This window comes from Chlorocebus sabaeus, chromosome 15, assembly GCF_047675955.1.
Source record: "Chlorocebus sabaeus isolate Y175 chromosome 15, mChlSab1.0.hap1, whole genome shotgun sequence".
In the NCBI taxonomy this organism is placed as follows: Eukaryota; Metazoa; Chordata; class Mammalia; order Primates; family Cercopithecidae; genus Chlorocebus; species Chlorocebus sabaeus.
In genome coordinates this window covers 38,509,268-38,526,362 of record NC_132918.1, presented here as the reverse complement: position 1 = coordinate 38,526,362, position 17,095 = coordinate 38,509,268, and the positions used below count along the sequence as shown (strand labels likewise).

Here is a 17,095-nt window from a genome sequence, read left to right as displayed (position 1 = left end):
CCTACCACATTATTTCTTTCAATTGGGCCAGAATCTGGTGAAGTTGTAAAAATGACACCTGTCACATTCACAAATTGAGTACCTGCAAAGGCTTTTGTCAGAGGAAAACGTTCTTAAACTTAACTCTATTTGGCATATACTTTAGGATAAAAGCTTCGTAATTTATGGATTACATAAACTCTCCATAAAAAGGTGCATATTATTTTTTTAAAAAAATATTCTCAGAACAAGAAGAAGGGACATTATTTTTTTGGTGACAGGTTTTTTTGTGTTAAAAAAAATTGTATTTTTAAAATGTACCTGAGCATTCAGAAAAAGAGAGAGAGAATACTATAAGTATAAAGAATACAGCCGAGATAGGTAAAAGTCAAACGGGCTTAAAAGTCATATTGCTACGAATATGATATATTCATTCAGAATACGTATTTTAGAAGCAAAGAAAAAGTATTCCATAGTTTTAGTACCAGCTGAAAAACATAATTGTGCCATAATGATAATTACTATGTACTAGGTGCTTCCATAAACTAGATGCTATACTCTGCTTTTTTCTGCAAATCATTTCTTTGTTGTTGTTGTTGTCGGCCAAAACATCTTCCATTTTTATTTTCTTCAACTTCTATTTTAGATTCAGGGGATACATGTGCAGATTTGTTACCTGTGAATATTGCGTGATGCTGAGGTTTAGGATAGGAAGGATCCTGTCACCCAGGTACTGAGCATAGTACCCAACAGTTAGTTTTTCAGCTCTTTCATCCCTTTCTCCTTCCCACCCCTAGTAGTTCCCAGTATCTGTTGTTCACATCTTTACGTCCATGATTAACCAATATTTAGTTCCCACTTACAATTGAGCACATGCAGTATTTGATTTTTTGTTATTGTGTTAATTCACTTAGGATAATGGCCTCCAGCTGCATCCATGCTGATTTCTTGTTTGTTTTTTTTCTTTTTTAGATGAAGTCTCGCTCTGTCGCCCAGGTTGGAGTGCAGTGGTGCGATCTCGGCTCACTGCAACCTCTGTCTCCTAGGCTCAAGCAATCTTCTGCCTCAGCCTCCCAAGTAGGTGGGATTACATGTGCCCACCACCATGCCTGGCTAATTTTTGTATTTTTAGTAGAGACGGGGTTTCAAGATCTTGGCCAGACTGGTCTTGAACTCCTGACCTAGTGATTCCACCCCCTTGGCCTCCCAAAGTGCTAGATTACAGGCATGAGCCACCACATCAGGCCGATTTCATTCTTTTATGGCTGCGTAGCACTCCGTGCTGTATATGTACCACATTTTCTTTATGCAATTGTTTACCCTGTATATGTGTGTGTGTTTATACAGAAGTTCTTTAGTTTAATTAGGCCCTACTTGCCAGTTTTTGTTTTTGTTGCAATTGCTTTTGAGGACATTGCTATAAATTCTTTCCCAAGGTCGATGTACAGAGTGTGTTTCCTCAATTTTCTTTTAGAATTCTTATAGTTTGAGGTTTTACATGTAAATCTTTAATCCATCCTGAATTAATTTTTTATGTGGTGAAAGGTAGGGATCTAGTTTCATTCTTTTGCATATGGCTATCCAACTATCACAGCACCATTTATTGAATAGGGAGTCCTTTCCCCATTGCTTCTTTTTGTCAAAGATTAGATGGGATGGCTGTAGGTGTGTGGCTTTATTTCTGGGTTCTCTCTTCTGTTTTATTGCTCTGTTTTTGGACAAGTACTATGCTGTTTTGGTCACAGTAGCTTTATGGTATAGTTTTTAGTTGAGTAATGTGATGTCTCCAGTATTGTTCTTTTTGCTTAGGATTGCTTTGGCTATTCAGGCTCTTTTTTGGCTCCATATGAATTTTAGCATAGGGTTTTTTTTCCCAATTCTGTGAAAAATGATGTTGGTGGTTTGATAGAAATAGCATTGAATCTGTAGATTGCTTTGGGCAGTTTGGCCATTTTAATAATATTGATTCTTCTTGTCCATGAGCATGGAATGTTTTTCCATTTGTTTGTGTCATCTATGATTTATTTTTGCAGTGTTTTGCAGTTCTCATTGTAGAGATCTTTCACTTCCTCCGTTAGATGTATTCTTAGATATTTTGTATGTGTGTGTAACTATTTTAAGTGACATTGCATTCTTGATTTGACTCTCAGCTTGGACACTATTAGTGTATAGAAATGCTACTGACTTTTGTACATTGATTTTGTATCCTGAAACATTGCTAAAATCGTTTATCAGTTATAATAGCCTTTTGGCAGAGCCCTTAGAGTTTCCTAAGTTTAGAATCATATCATCAGTGAAGAGACAGGGTTTGACTTCCCCCTTTCCTACTTGGATGCCTTTTGTTTCTCTTGTTCAATTGCTCTAGCTAGGATTTCCAGTATTATGTTCAATAGGAGGAATGAGAATGCCTTGTTTTGGTTCTCAAGGGGAATTCCTCCAACTTTTGCCCATTCAGTATGATGTTGGCTGTGGGTTTGCAATAGATGGCTTTTATTATTTTAAGATATGTTCATTCAATGCTGAATTTTTAACATGAAGGAATGTTGAATTTTATTAAAAGCCTTTTCTGCACCTATTTAGATGATCATGTGGTTTTTGTTTTTAGTTCTATTTATGTGGTGAATAACATTTATTGCTTTCCCTATGTTGAATCAACCTTGAATCCCAGGAATGAATTCACTTGATCGTGGTGAATTAACTCTTCGGTGTGCTGCTGAATTCAATTTGCTAGTATTTTCTTGAGGATTTTTGTGTCTATATTCATTGTCTATATTCATCAGTAGTAGTTTTCTTTTTTCATTGTGTCTTTGCCAGGTTTTGGTTTCAGGGTAATGCTGGCTTCATAGAATGAACTAGGGAAGAGTCGCTCCTCCTCAATGTTTTGGAATAGTTTTGGTAGAATTAGTACCAGCTTTTCTTTGTATATCTGGTAGAATTCTGCTGTGACTCCATCTGGTCTAGGGCTTTTTGTTGGTGGCTGTGGTGGTAGGTTTTTATTTTTTTAATTACTGTCAATTTTGGAACTTGATATGCTCTGTTCAGTGTTCCAATTTCTTCCTGATTTAATCTGGGGAGATTGTGTGTTTCCAAGAATTTACCCATTTCCTCTAGATTTTCTAGTTTGTGTGCATAGAAGTGTTCATAATAGTCTATGAGGATCTCTTTTTTCTTCCTAATCCTCTTACACTCATCTGAGGATCTTTTGTATTTCTGTGGGGTCAGTTGTAATGTCACTTTTGCCATTTTTGATTGTGCTTGTTTGGATATTCTCCCTTTTTTTCTCTGTTAATCTAGCTAGCCATCTATTGATCTTGTTTATCCTTCCAAAGAAACAACTTTTAGTTTCATTGATTATTTGTATGGATTTTGGGGTCTCAATTTCATCAATTTCACTCTGATTTTAGTTATTTCTTTTATTCTGCTAGCTTTGGGGTTAGTTTGTTCTTGTTTTTCTGATTTCTCTAGGTATGATGTTAGATCATTAATTTGAGATCTTTCCAACTTTTTGAGGTAGGCATCTAGGACTATAAACTTTTCTCTTAACACTGCTTTTGCTACATCCCAAATATTTTGGTATATTGTGTCTCTGTTTTCATTTATTCCAAATTTTTTTAAATTTCTGCCTTGATTTTATTGTTTACCTGAAAGTCATTCAGGAGCAAGTTGATTAATTTCCATGTAAATATGTGGTTTTGAGAGATCTTCTTGGTATTGATTTCTATTTTTATTCCACTGCAGTCTGAGAGAATGGTTGGCATGATTTCAATTTTTTTAATTTATTGGGGCTTGGTTTATGGCTGAACATGTGGTCAATTTTGGAATATGTTCCATGTGCAGATGAGAAAAATGTATATTCTGTGATTGATGGGTGGAGTATTCTGTAGATATCTATTAGGTCCAATTGGTCAAGTACCAAGTAGAAGTCTAAAATTTCTTTGTTAGTTTTCTGCCTTAATGACCTGTCTAATGCTTTCAGTGGGGTGTTGAAGTCCCTCACTGTTATTATGTGGCTAAGACTTTTCATAGGTCTACAAGTATTTGTTTTATGAATCTGGTTTCTCAAATGTTGGATGCATATGTATTTAGTATAATTAAGTTTTCTTGCTGAATTGAGCCCTTTATCATTATGTAATGCTCTTTTTTGTCTTTTTTATTCTCACTGTTTTCAGTTTAAAGTCTCTTGTATCTAACGTAAGAATAGCAACCATTGTTCTTTTTTGTTTACTGTTTGCATGGTAGATCTTTCTCTAACCCTTAGAGCCAGTGGGTGTCATTACGTGTGAGACAGGTTTTTTGAAGACAGCAGATAGATGGATTGTGTTTTTTTTATCCAACTTGCCACTCTGTGCCTTCTAAGTGAAACATTTGGGCCATTTATATTCAAGGTTAATATTGATATGTGAGGTTTTGATCCTATCATGAAGTTCTTAGCTGGTGGCTTTGTACTTTCTATTAGGTGGTTGCTTTATAGAGTCGGTGGACTATGTACTTAAGTGTTTTTGTGGTAGCAGGTACTGTTCTTTTGTTTCCATGTTTAGAGTATCTTTAAGGATCTCTTGTAAGTCTGGTCTAGTGGTAACAAATCTCCTTAGCACTTGCTTGTCTGGCAAATATTTTATTTCTCCTTGCCTTATGAAGCTTAGTTTGGTGTGATAAAATGAAATTCTTTGTTGAAATTTCTTTTAAGCATTCTGAAAATAGGCCCCTGATCTCTCTTGGCTCACAAGGTTTCTGCTAAGAAATGTGCTGTTAACTTGATGGAGTTCCTTTTGTACATGATCTGCCCTTTTTTTCTAGCTGCCTTTAAGATCTTTTTTTTAGCACTTACCTTGGACAATCTAGTGCCAATCTATATGCCTTGGTGTTGATTATTTTGTATGATATCTCACAGATGTTCCCTAGATTTCTTGTATCTAAATATCTACTTCTAGCAAGATTAAAGAAGTTTTCTCGAATTATTCCTTCAAATATATTTTCCAGGTTGTTTACTTTTTCTCCTCTCTCAGAAATGCCAGTAACTCATAGATGTGGTTGCTTTATGTAATGCCATATTTCTTAAAGACTTTGTTTTTTTCTTAATAATCTTTTTTCTTTATTTTTGTCTGACTTAGTTCAAAAGACTGATCTTCTAACTCTGAAATTTTCTTCTGCTTGGTGTCATCTATTGATAAAGCTTTTGGTGGTATCTTGAAATTCCTCAAGTGAGTTTTGTTTTTTTTTTTGTTTTTTGTTTTTTTTTTTGGTTTTTGGTTTTGACATGGAGTCTTGCTCTGTCGCCCAGGCTTGAGTGCAGTGGCGTGATCTTAACTCACTGAAAGCTCCACCTCCTGGGTTCATGCCATTCTCCTGCCTCAGCCTCCCGAGTAGCTGGGACTACAAGCACCCACCACCATGCCCAGCTAATTTTTTTGTATATTTAGTAGAGACGGGGTTTCACTGTGTTAGCCAGGATGGTCTCAATCTCCTAACCTCGTGACCCACCCACCTCGGCCTGCCAAAGTGCTGGAATTACAGTCATGAGCAACCATGCCCGGCCTTAAGTGAGTTTTTTAATTCCAGAAGTTCTGATTGATTTTTTTTAAGATGCTTATTCCTTCCTTCATTTCCTGGATTGCTTTAGAAGTTTTTTTGTGTTAATTTTCAACCTGATCTTGGATGTTACTGAGCTTCCTTGCAATCTATGCTTTGAATTCTTTATCTGTCATTTCTGAGTTTCCATTTTGGTTAGGAACCACTGCTAGAGAGCTAGAGCAATCCTTTGATGGTGTCACCACATTCTTACTCTTCATGGTGCCAGAATTCTTATGCTCTTTCCTTCTCATCTGGAGATGCCAGCACTTCTGATTTTTGTAATTGTTTTTGTGTGGGTAGGATTTTTTCTTTTTTGTTCTTCCTCTATAATATTATTATATTATTTTTATCTTTCCTTTTCCCTTTTTCCCCATCCCTAGGGGTTGTGACTGTAGAGAAAGCTGGGTAGGGTCTTACAGCTTTGCTTCCATAGCCATATACACTTCTTTTAGCAGGTTTTATATTGGACTGTGGAGTATAATCTACAAGCCTGCAGATGGCACTTACAGGTAACAGCTGGCTGTAGCCAGTGTGGCTGTGTATATACTTGATCTTCGTTTAGTGGCAGAAACTCTCTGTTGCTTCAGGCAATGAGATGATTTGTGAAATGTATGGTTGTCTGATCTCCCTCCTCAGCCCTGGGGAGGGGTGTACAAGGGGCAGACCTGGACTGGGAAGGTCTATCTATGTACAGATCCTCCGATGTCAGGCACAGACACCAGTGCCAAGGGAGAATACAGTGAGAAGCCACCAAGTGCCTAGAGGCGTGCCTGAATGCAGAGCTAGGAAACCACCTTGGCTCTAAGTTCTCTGCACAGAGAGATCAGGGATGCCCTAAACTACCAATCCAGGAGAGCGAGTCCTCCAGATACCTGGAGATCTGCCTGAGCATGGAGCAGAGAGGAGACCCCTGCACCAAGATCTCTGGACAGGAGGGGTGGGGTAACTCAGGCTGCTGAACTAGGCAAGCAGGTGCTCTGAATACCTGTGAATCTCCTTAAGCATGTAGCAGAGAAGACCCCGCTGCACTAGGATCTCTACACAGTAAAGATGGGGTGGCTCAGGCTGCTGATCTAGGTGATCTGGTGCTCAGAATGCCTGGAGATCTGCCTGGACATGCAGTAGAGAAAACCCCACTGGAACATGGAAATGATTTTTTAAAATTAATTCCTACAACTGACTTACTGAGATAGGTATTTTTATCTCTATGAGGGAAATGAAAAAAAACTCAGGAACAGAGAGAACATGTATCTTGCCAAATATAGCTATAATAATTAAGTAATACTTCAAAATAGGTATTTCTGACTCTAGAGTTCTTAAGAATATCTTGAATTCTCAAGGCAAATGTCATTGGTCTTGATCAGTTTTAAATTGTGGTTCACCTGATTTATAACTGATCTGTTTTATTTTTATACAAATTTGATCACAATGACTTAAAGCTATATAAACATTTGAAGAGATTATTCAGCTGGATTACTCATTAAGCATTAATTTTGATTAAAGGATATAAATATATATATATATATTCAGGGTATATATATTTTGGTATTACTTTGTCTTCTTCTAAGGAGGGTAAACAAAATGTTTAATTATAAAGATGTATTGATTCATTTGGATCCCTGAGGACATTTTACAAGAAACCAGTTCTAGTCATTTTAGTCATATCAATTGAAAAATTACTTATAAAGAGTGATAAATAAGTAAAATATCATCATAAATATATATTTTATATTAAAGGTAATTTTTTTGTCTTTTATATTTAATGTGTCCAAAACTGATCTTTGTAACTATTTTCCTATTAAATCACCACCTACTATTTTAGTAAATTTGAGTAAGGCAGGTTCATCTTAATCTTGAAAATTTTTTAGCTCCTATTAAGCTCCTTCGTTATGAAAAATACTCACTTGGATTCTCTGAGAGGCTGATGAGCTGTTTCTAAAACCATATGTCCTCGAATCTGAGGGTTGAGTGACCTTGAAATTTATATTTGAATTATCCAAATTATTTATAATTTAAGACAAAGTTCAAGCAAGTGAATTTATTAGATTGTCCTTTTCATTGAGAATCTTGTTTGGAGTTGGATTACGGAAGGAAGCAGCACAGTACCTAACTTCCAAACTCATCACTCTTGATAGATGTTCAGCTATGAAACCATTACAAATGAGGATCAGAGGCTTAATGCTTACAAATAAATTTATTCATGATGCCAAGTATTATAGCTAAAGTAATTTACCTCTCAGTACTACATTTCATTAGGAAAAATTAGATGTAAATATATATCTTAGCAGAAAAAATATAAATATATATCTCACTGGAACAAACAGAAATGGTCATGCTTTTGTTCTGAAGTATATTGTGGTGAAAAAAGGCTAGAGGAAAAGAGAGAAATCTGAATACTTTCTACAAGAACTCCACTTTATGAGTTTTATACAAATGATAAAATTTAATTGACAGAAATCTTTTATGATCACTTTTCAGGGGGACTAACAGCATTTCTGAGTCTCCAGAGTCAATACCATGTGAAGTTTCATCATTTGGCAGTAAGGAAGCCAGCAAGATCAGCAAACCATGTGTCAGCTATTTGTCTGCAGGTACTTCTTTTTGTGTGTGCTTACTAAATTATTTATATTTATAATCTCATGTAATCAAAGGGAGACAAATGATTGTGTTCATGTCATAGAGGGAAAAAGTTACTTGTTATTTCAAGTGCAAATGTGTGTAGTAACTCCTGCCTACTAAAAGGCATGCCAAATTTTTGTCCATAGAAATAGTAATCTCCTTATTGCTCTATTCCTCTGAATTATCTATTTTAGAATAGTATGCCACAAATGCAAACGTCTTGTGTAAGTGGGACATTTATGTTCCAGTCGTTTCAGTCATGAAGAAGGAGAGAATTCTGCATTTTGATCAGCTCAAGTGCAAGCACACAGTCCTGGGAGAGGAGATTCAAGTGAGAATCACAAGAGAGCAGGAATTATGAACCTAGGGTGATCACAGGAACCTAAGTACCTGCAATACATGGAAATCTAATGGGTCTACACAGTATAGGAGGCAGCATGTGTGGGTAGGTATATTCCAATGTACAATATGTGCAAGTATAGTATTATAATAAGGGTATGACTCCATTTCTTAATGTTTGTCTGCTAGCAACTTTTAAGCTTCTCCTCTTCCTTTTCCTCTTTTGCCCCACATGTGGGCAAGCTGATTAGAAGCCTAATACTTTCTACTTTGGCACCTGCAGGAAGTTCAAGCCACATACAGGAATCCTCACCTCAGTCTTCCTCTCTAATTACCATAAAAACTCCATGCTAGTCTTTTTTCCCTCCTCTGTCAAATTACTTTTGGATTTGCTTGAAATCTTTATTCCTCAGAGAGCCTCATTATGTGAGTAGTAAACCTTTTCTTTTAATTAATTAATTTTTTTTTGAGACAGTCTCCCTCTGTCTCCCAGGTTGGAGTGCAGTGGTGTGATCTCAGCTCACTGCAACCTCTGCCTCCCAGTTCAAATGATTCTCATGCCTCAGCCACCTGAGTAGCTGGGACTACAGGCATGCACCACCATCCCTGGCTAATTTTTGTATTTTTAGTAGAGATGGGGTTTTGCTATATTGGCCTGTCTGGTCTCAAACTGCTGGTGTGAGACACCACATGATATGGTTTCTCTGTATCCCCATGCCAATCTCATCTTGAATTCCCATGTGTTGTGGGAGGGAGCTGGTGAAAGGTAATTGAATCATGGGGGCAGGTCTTTCCCATGCTGTTCTCATGATAGTGAATAAGTCTCATGAGATCTGATAGTTTTATAAGGGGGTGTTTCCTGCACAAGCTCTCTCTCTTTGCCTGCCACTATCCATATAAGACATGACTTGCTCCTCCTTGCCTTCTCCCATGATTGTGAGGCCTCCCCAGCCATGTGTAACTGTTAGTCCATTAAACCTTTCTTTTGTAAATTGCCCAGTCTTGGGTATGTCTTAATTAGCAGCGTGACAATGAACTAATACACCACACCTGGCCAATAAACCTTTTCATACCCTCTTGGTGTATCACTCTCAACATTCAAACAAATTTTGGATTAGGTTCATTCCCTTGTGTTACATAAGCATGTAAGTACATTTCAGTATATATACACAGTTAGATTTTAGGTTTAGGTTGAATTTATATGGAGAACCCTACTATCAGAAAGAGAATTCAAAACCTGTGAAAGGAAATAAGAGATCTGAGTAAATATTTTTCTGAAGTCTGTGTTTAAAATTCACATTGAGTGAACATAGCTAAAAAGTCATTTGGAAAATTAAGGAGCTTCTGAGAAAGAGATAAGCACTTTTAAAACAGCATCTAATACGTAAGCTTTTCTTTTTCTTTTAAGTATCAGTGAGGTTTTAAAATCTCACCCATAGTTACAGAGTACAAAATAGAGTTTCAGGTGACTGTGGCAGGCATAGATCTAGATTAACGTAAGTTCTTGCATTTGCATGGCTCTAGTCAGAATCAAATCAAGGACAGAAATAGATGAGATAAAACCAAATATTGATAGAGTCTATCCATGAACTTGGCACTGTTAGAGATGGAAAGCCTGAGTATTACTTCTGTCAATTCTGGTGCAAGATAATTAGACTGGTAAGAGCAAAGTATTATGATCAGATGCACTGAATGACATTTAATCACATAATGATTAAGAAAAGAGGCATATGGGCTGTTTGAGGTGTTAGGTGAGAAAATTCAGGGAAGTTATATGTTTAATACATGCCATTCAAGAAAGGAACATTTTTATGTCATCAGCATCAATATGGTTTCTTTAGAAAAGATGAAGTTTCGGGCTGGGCATGGTAATCCCAGCAATTTAGGAGGCTGAGATGGGTGGATCACTTGAGGTCAGGAGTTTAAGACCAGCCTGGCAAGCACGGTGAGAGCCCATTTCTACTGAAAATACAAAAAATTAGCCGGTTGTGGTCGTGGATGCCTGTAATCCCAGCTACTTGGGAGGCTGAGCCAGGAGAATCACTTGAACCTGGGAGGTGGAAGTTGCAGTGAGCCGAGATCATGCCACTGCACTCCAGCCTGGGCAAGAAGAGCAAACCTCTGTCAAAAAAACAGAGAGAGAGAGAGAAAGAGAGAGAGAAGGAAAGAAAGAGAGAAGAGACAGAAAGAAAGAAAAAGAAAGAAAAAGAAAGAAAGAAAGAAAGAAAGAAAGAAAGAAAGAAAGAAAGAAAGAAAGGAAGGAAGGAAGGAAGGAAGGAAGGAAGGAAGGAAGGAAGGAAGGAAGGAAGGAAGGAAGGAAGGAAGGAAGGAAGGAAGGAAGGAAGGAAAGAAAGAAAGAAAGAAAGAAAGAAAGAAAGAAAGAAAGAAAGAAAGAAAGAAAGAAAGAAAAGAAAAGAAAAGATGAAGTTTTCAAAAGTCTATCCAAAGTGGCTTTGTCGGGTCATTCTACTTCTAGAGAGGGTTCTGAGGTTGAGGTCCTTGGATACACTATCCAAATTAAATCATGGTCTCTTGGAGAAATAATTGTTCCTTCTAAAATATAATAAAACCTAGCCAGCACCCATAGGAGTTGTTAACATCTCATTGCTATATCAATGTTCAGCAGAAGCACAAGGAAGAATTACATTCAAGAAATTATTCTGATGGATAATATTTTCAGGTCTTGTTAAAGGTTATTAATGGTTATGTTCTCCAAATGATTTTTCCAACACAGTAGGAACAGATACACCAAACAGCCTGAGTAAGAATGAGCACCGCCATTTTAATTAGCTGAAAACTGGATTATTAAAACCCAAACAAGGCCATGTGCAGTGACTCATGCCTGCAATTGCAGCACTTTGGGAGGCCAAAGCAGGAGAATCACTTGAGGCCAAGAGTTTGAGACCAGCAGGGCAACACAGTGAGACCCCATCTCTTAATTTTTTTTTTTTTTTTATTAGCTGAGCTTGGTGGTGCATACCTGTAGCCCCAGCTACTCAGGAGGCTGAGGCAAAGGGTATCTTGAGCCCAGAAGGTGAAGGCTCCAGTGAGCTATGATCACCCCACTGCACTCCAGCCTGGGCGACAGACCAAAACTCTGTCTCTAAAAAAAAAAAAAATTTTAGTTTAATTTTAAAATAAAAAATGAAACACAAGCAATGTTATAATCAATATTCAATAGAGGCACCGCAAAACATTTTTAAATGATAAAAATCTTCATTTAATTCAAATTAGGTTGCCTTAAATATTTCTAGTTAATACATTTTTTCTCCATTTACCCCAAATTTTCATTCCACCATCTCTAAGTGAATGAAGGAAAGGTAATTCTGTTGTGGCACATTTTAGAAATTACACTGTTATTGAAGGTAAGAAATGCAGTAACTTTAGTTATACCGAGAGAAAAGTTATGATTACATGAGAAAGGCCAAATGGCTTACAGCTCACTTGCAGAAGCCAGTAGAATGCCAAAACAGAAATGTGTTTCATTGGAAATCTCCTTAAACAAAATCATGATAAGGAACAATTCATATTTTAATGGATTCTACAAAACAAATTACTTTGAAAGAAGTATTAATATCATATAATTGTGCCTATAACAATGTTAGATTAAATGGCAAAAACACACTAGCTGAAGCCACTTTGAAGATAGAACCTATAGACAACGAGCAGAAACAAAAATCAAGACTGTGGCTAATTGTTTTAAGAGACAAGAGCTAAAGAGTAGAGAAGAGTACTTTGCAAGGGGATAATTAGACCTGTGGGAGTCAGAATCCAATCTTGTTAACGGTATGAGGCTTTTTGTTCTTTTCCACAATCAATTATTTAAGCCTATTTCAGAAATTTACACAATGAATGCAGTCAAGGTACAGAGATTTTGGAGGACATGAAATTGTCCAGAGATGCACTGAGAGTAATTTAGTCTACACTGGAAAGTTTCCAATGTGTAAGTACTTGTAGAAGTTCTAAAATGGATTATTTTCTTCCAACTAAAATCTCTTGGGAAGACTTACACACTTTAGTGACTCTCAGGACTGACAGAGCCTAGCAAATAATCTGGAGACATTTGATACACTATATATCCATCAAATATTGGAAACCAAACACAAAAATAACAACTATCTATTAAGCACCTATAATATACCAAACACTCTGTTAGGAGAGAGATATATGTGTGTGTGTGTGTATATGTGTGTGTGTGTGTGTGTGTGTGTGTGTATTTGGAGAGAGAGAGTCTCATTTAATCAAGGAAAGCTTTGAAAGCCTTTTATAAAAATGGGGACTTCGTGACTCTGAGGGCTTAAATAACTTCCTGAGGTCACTCAGTGGATTAGTGGAAGGCTGAAGATTAATAAAATGCTCAGATTTTACTCTGTCAACCTCCTCTTTGTAGATTCACATGATAATGAAATTAGCTCTAATGATTCCAGTATTTCAGCCATGTTTGGAGGTAAACCTTACACCATTTCTTGTTTTTTTCTGGTCACAAGATACTATGAATTATTAGTGTCTCCTCCAAATTCTTATGTTGAAGCCCTAATTCCCAATGTGGTGGTGTTAGAAGATGGGCCCTTGTGAGGTAATTCGTTTTAGATGAGGGCATGAGTTTGGAGATTCTATGATTGGATTAACACCACTATAAGGGGAGGATGAGACTTGATCTCTCTCTCTCTTCCCCATGTAAGGATACAGCAAGAAGATGGATAAGAAGAAAACCAAGTTTTGGTTGGCCATCTAAAAAACAAAAAGAGGGCTCTGTCACCAGGAATTGAATAGCAGCAGTTTGTTATGGACTTCCTAGCCTTCAGAACTGTGAGAAATAAATTTGTGTTGTTTAAGCCACTCAGTTCATGGTATTTTTGCTGTGGCAACTGAACTGATTAGAACACAAGGCTAAAGCTAAAACTCACAAATGTGACAGTATGAATCAGGCCATTCTCTGACAGCTTCCATATTATAGGCTGCTTTTATGAACACTTCCTGTATTTGAAAATTTGATCTGTAGTGGTTAAAGAATGTCATATGTGGGGTCTAGCTCTGACTTCATCACTAACCACCTGTCTGACCTGTGGTAATTAACCTTCTCTCAATTCCTCTTCAGTCACCTCTAAACTGGTAATAATAATAATAGGATCTACTTCATAGGATTGATAGACAATATTAAATGAGATAAAGTGCCTGATGCCTACTGTATGCTCAATTTATGTTCAGCAACTAGAATTATAAAAAGCTGGTTTCTATCAGCAAAACCATTATTTCTAAAAATAAGATTCCAAGAGCTTTACAAAGCTGTTCACTTGATTTTTAAAATTGATTACAAATATTTGTTGCCTAGCATCAGATAAATCTATAAAGAGTTTATATGGACAAAGGGCATCAAAAGACAATTTTCAAAAGGCAATATAATAAAAAATGTAAAAATTTAAACCTAATTAATCAAATAAATGTACAATGTGAGATGCCATTTATTATTTATTAAATTGATCACTCCCAAAAAGATACCACTCAATGATTAAAAGATTGCAGTAAAGAAAGTAATTTTATACATTGCTGAAAAGGACATTAAGGATAATAAATAATATTTTCTAAAAAAGGTATAAAATTTTTTTTAAATATTAACTCTACATCTGAGAACCCCCACTAAGGAAATAATCAAAAAAAAAAATCACCATAGATACAGATTTTCATTATAGTATTATGTAACTGAGTGAAAACTGAGAACAATCTAACTACCCAACAAGAAAATTGTTAGCAATAATCATGGTACCATCTTTTCTTGGCATATTATGTACTAATTAAAATTAAGGTTATGAGGATAATGTGGCATCATGTTAAAGATTAGGGAAAAAAAAGAGAAAAGTGTGATATAAATTGTGTATAGAGTGGTTAAGGTTAAATGAGAAAGAGATGACCAGGAAAAAATGATTGCTAGAAAATTCAATATGTTAATAATTGTGTTAGGGTTATGGAATACGAAATCATTATTCTTTTGAAAAATTATAATTTCAATATTAATTATATATTTAAAAAACTAATTTCATTAAAATAGTATAAGTGATCGTGATAAGAGTTGACTATCTTCAATTCTACATAATATTGGCAATTTTTAGAACAATTTAAAATTTCTGACTTTAGAATGTAATTTATAAATTAAGATAGTTTTTATATGAATAAGATCAAGAAAAAACAAGAACCAAATAGTAAAATTCATCCTAACAGACATTTATGTTTATTATTTTTAGAAGTATTTTCAGTCAAATAAATACTTTCTCAATATGAGTCAAATATATGATATAGGACTAATTATATTCATTCAATAGGTTAAAATTTACTCTGATTAATATCTTTAATTTCATATGTACATGGACATTGATAATTTGTTTTCTCAAAGTTTTGGCATAATCTCTTATCTTTTGGGAGTTTCTTTAGAAGGATCAGTCACAATACGAATATTGCTATATTCTTGCTAAAAAAACTTTTTAAAAAAATGTAGGGAAAGGTACACAGTCAATCATTAGGGCGAGTAACCAGAGAAGGCTTTGATAAATAGACAGAGGTTCTTCATAGTAACAGAAGCAGCTCTGAGACCATGACAACAGAGAAAACAATCTACCCAGTGAAATTTAACATTCACTAAGGGTTATACGCAAGTGCTAGATACAGTGGACAGAAGAAAAGATGAGCAAGACACAGGTTTTGGTGTCAACCTGAATTACAAACAGAGACTCTAAAAAGAAATTATGTTCAGCCGGGCACAGTGGCTCACGCCTGTAATCCCAGCACTTTGGGAGGCCAAGGTGGGTGGATCACATGAGGTCAGGAGTTCGAGATCAGCCTGGCCAACATGATGAAATCCCGTCTCTACTAAAAATACAAAAAATTAGCTGAGTGCAGTAGCTCATGCTTGTAATCCCAGCACTTTGGGAGGCCGAGGCAGGCAGATCACAAGGTGGAGAGATCAAGATCATCCTGGCCAACATGGTGAAAACCCGTCTCTACTAAAAATACAAAAAATTAGCTGGGTGTGGTGGTACGTGCCTGTAGTCTCAGCTACTCAGGAGGCTGAAACAGGGGAATCACTTGAACCCGGGAGGCAGAGGTTGCTGTGAGCCGAGATTGTGCCACTGTACTCCAGCCTGGTGACAGAGCAAGACTCCATCTCAAATAAAAAAAAAAAATTAGCCAGGCGTGGTGGCACACACCTGTAGTCCCAGCTACTCAGGAGGCTGGGGCAGGAGAATCGCTTGAACCTGGGAGGTAGAGGTTGCAGTGAGCGGAGACTGTGCCACTGCACTCCAGCCTGGGCAACAGAGACTCTGTCTCTAAATCAATAAATATTATGTTTATTTGAAAGTAGAGTGTTGCAATGGGAATATACATGCTGCAACAAACTTTGTGCTTATTCAAAGAAGTAAAGGAAAACAAATCTTTCTAAAGGAAAAAATGTAGAGGAGTACATAATTGTTTTGAAATAATTACCCTTGGCTACAAAGATCAATAACAATGGTGATACCAGTCCAAGGTTGGACAGGCAGTTGCTGAACAGATGTTCTTAAAGAAGTATACACACACACACAAACACACACACACAAACACACACACATACTTGCATATATATATATTAAAAGAATCTTTTTCTTTATCAGGTATACAAGGGAGAACCCTCCCTTCATGGACTTCCATGACTCAATTTGTCAGGAATTTCTTAACATTAGTGACTCCATTTTAATTCTGAAAATTTTCACTCTGGCGACAAGTAATGTATTTTAATAAGGAAGAGAATACATATGAAAACAACAATAAATATATACAAGTCACCAAAATATATTCCTTTCAGTTATGCTGGGCTGAAATTCTATAAAAGTGTTTTTTGCCAAGTAATTTTAGAAAATGTAAAGCAAAGGCTATTTTTATCATTTTACATTTATTCCTAAGTACTTACATAATATTTGTGCTCATTATAATACATTTGGTAAAAGCGGGAGATGATGAACAAAATTCCCCACAGACTCTGGCAGTGAACAAAATAGAATAAGAACACTATATCTATCTTTCCCATTGACTACAACCAAACACCCTGGACAAAATACCCAAAATAAACAAACAAGCAACTACTCTGAAAATTAATAAATGAATTGGTAAAGACCAAACTTGATAAACATTCTTTTTTGGGTGAGCTTCCCAATTAATTCTCTCCTCTTTTATCTTTGTGATTTGGTCCAAGGGCAGCTCCAGCTTCTGGGCAATTGGTTCAGGCAGCAAATTTCAGAAATAGTCTTTCCAGCCTGCGGAACAGGAAAGGAGCTACTCTTTGCTTTAAGGGCAGCCCGAACTGTGCATAACTGTGCAGCAGCAAAAGTGGCTAAAATGCCAAAAAACAAAACAAAGAACATCTTTCAAGATGGGGAACTAGGAAAAGAGAGCCCTGGGAGTCAGATAATACGGGAAAACATGCAGAAAGGAGATAACTGAAAATAGGGATGCCTTAATTCTGTGTGTGAACTGACAAAAGTTCAGCTCAGCCCTGAGCTGTTCATATGTGGGATAGACAAAAAGCAGCATAGCAATGGCTTTTAAAACTCAATTGACT

General features: G+C 36.4%; 1 long non-coding RNA gene across 1 annotated transcript; it reads left to right on the top strand.

The window, feature by feature from the left end:
* The first annotated feature begins 339 nt into the window (after positions 1-339).
* On the top strand, positions 340-11,899 carry LOC140713478 (uncharacterized). The gene is made up of 3 exons (XR_012095566.1): positions 340-1,056; positions 8,029-8,141; positions 8,418-11,899. It is a non-coding gene; the product is annotated as an uncharacterized lncRNA (long non-coding RNA).
* The last annotated feature ends 5,196 nt before the right edge of the window (positions 11,900-17,095 follow it).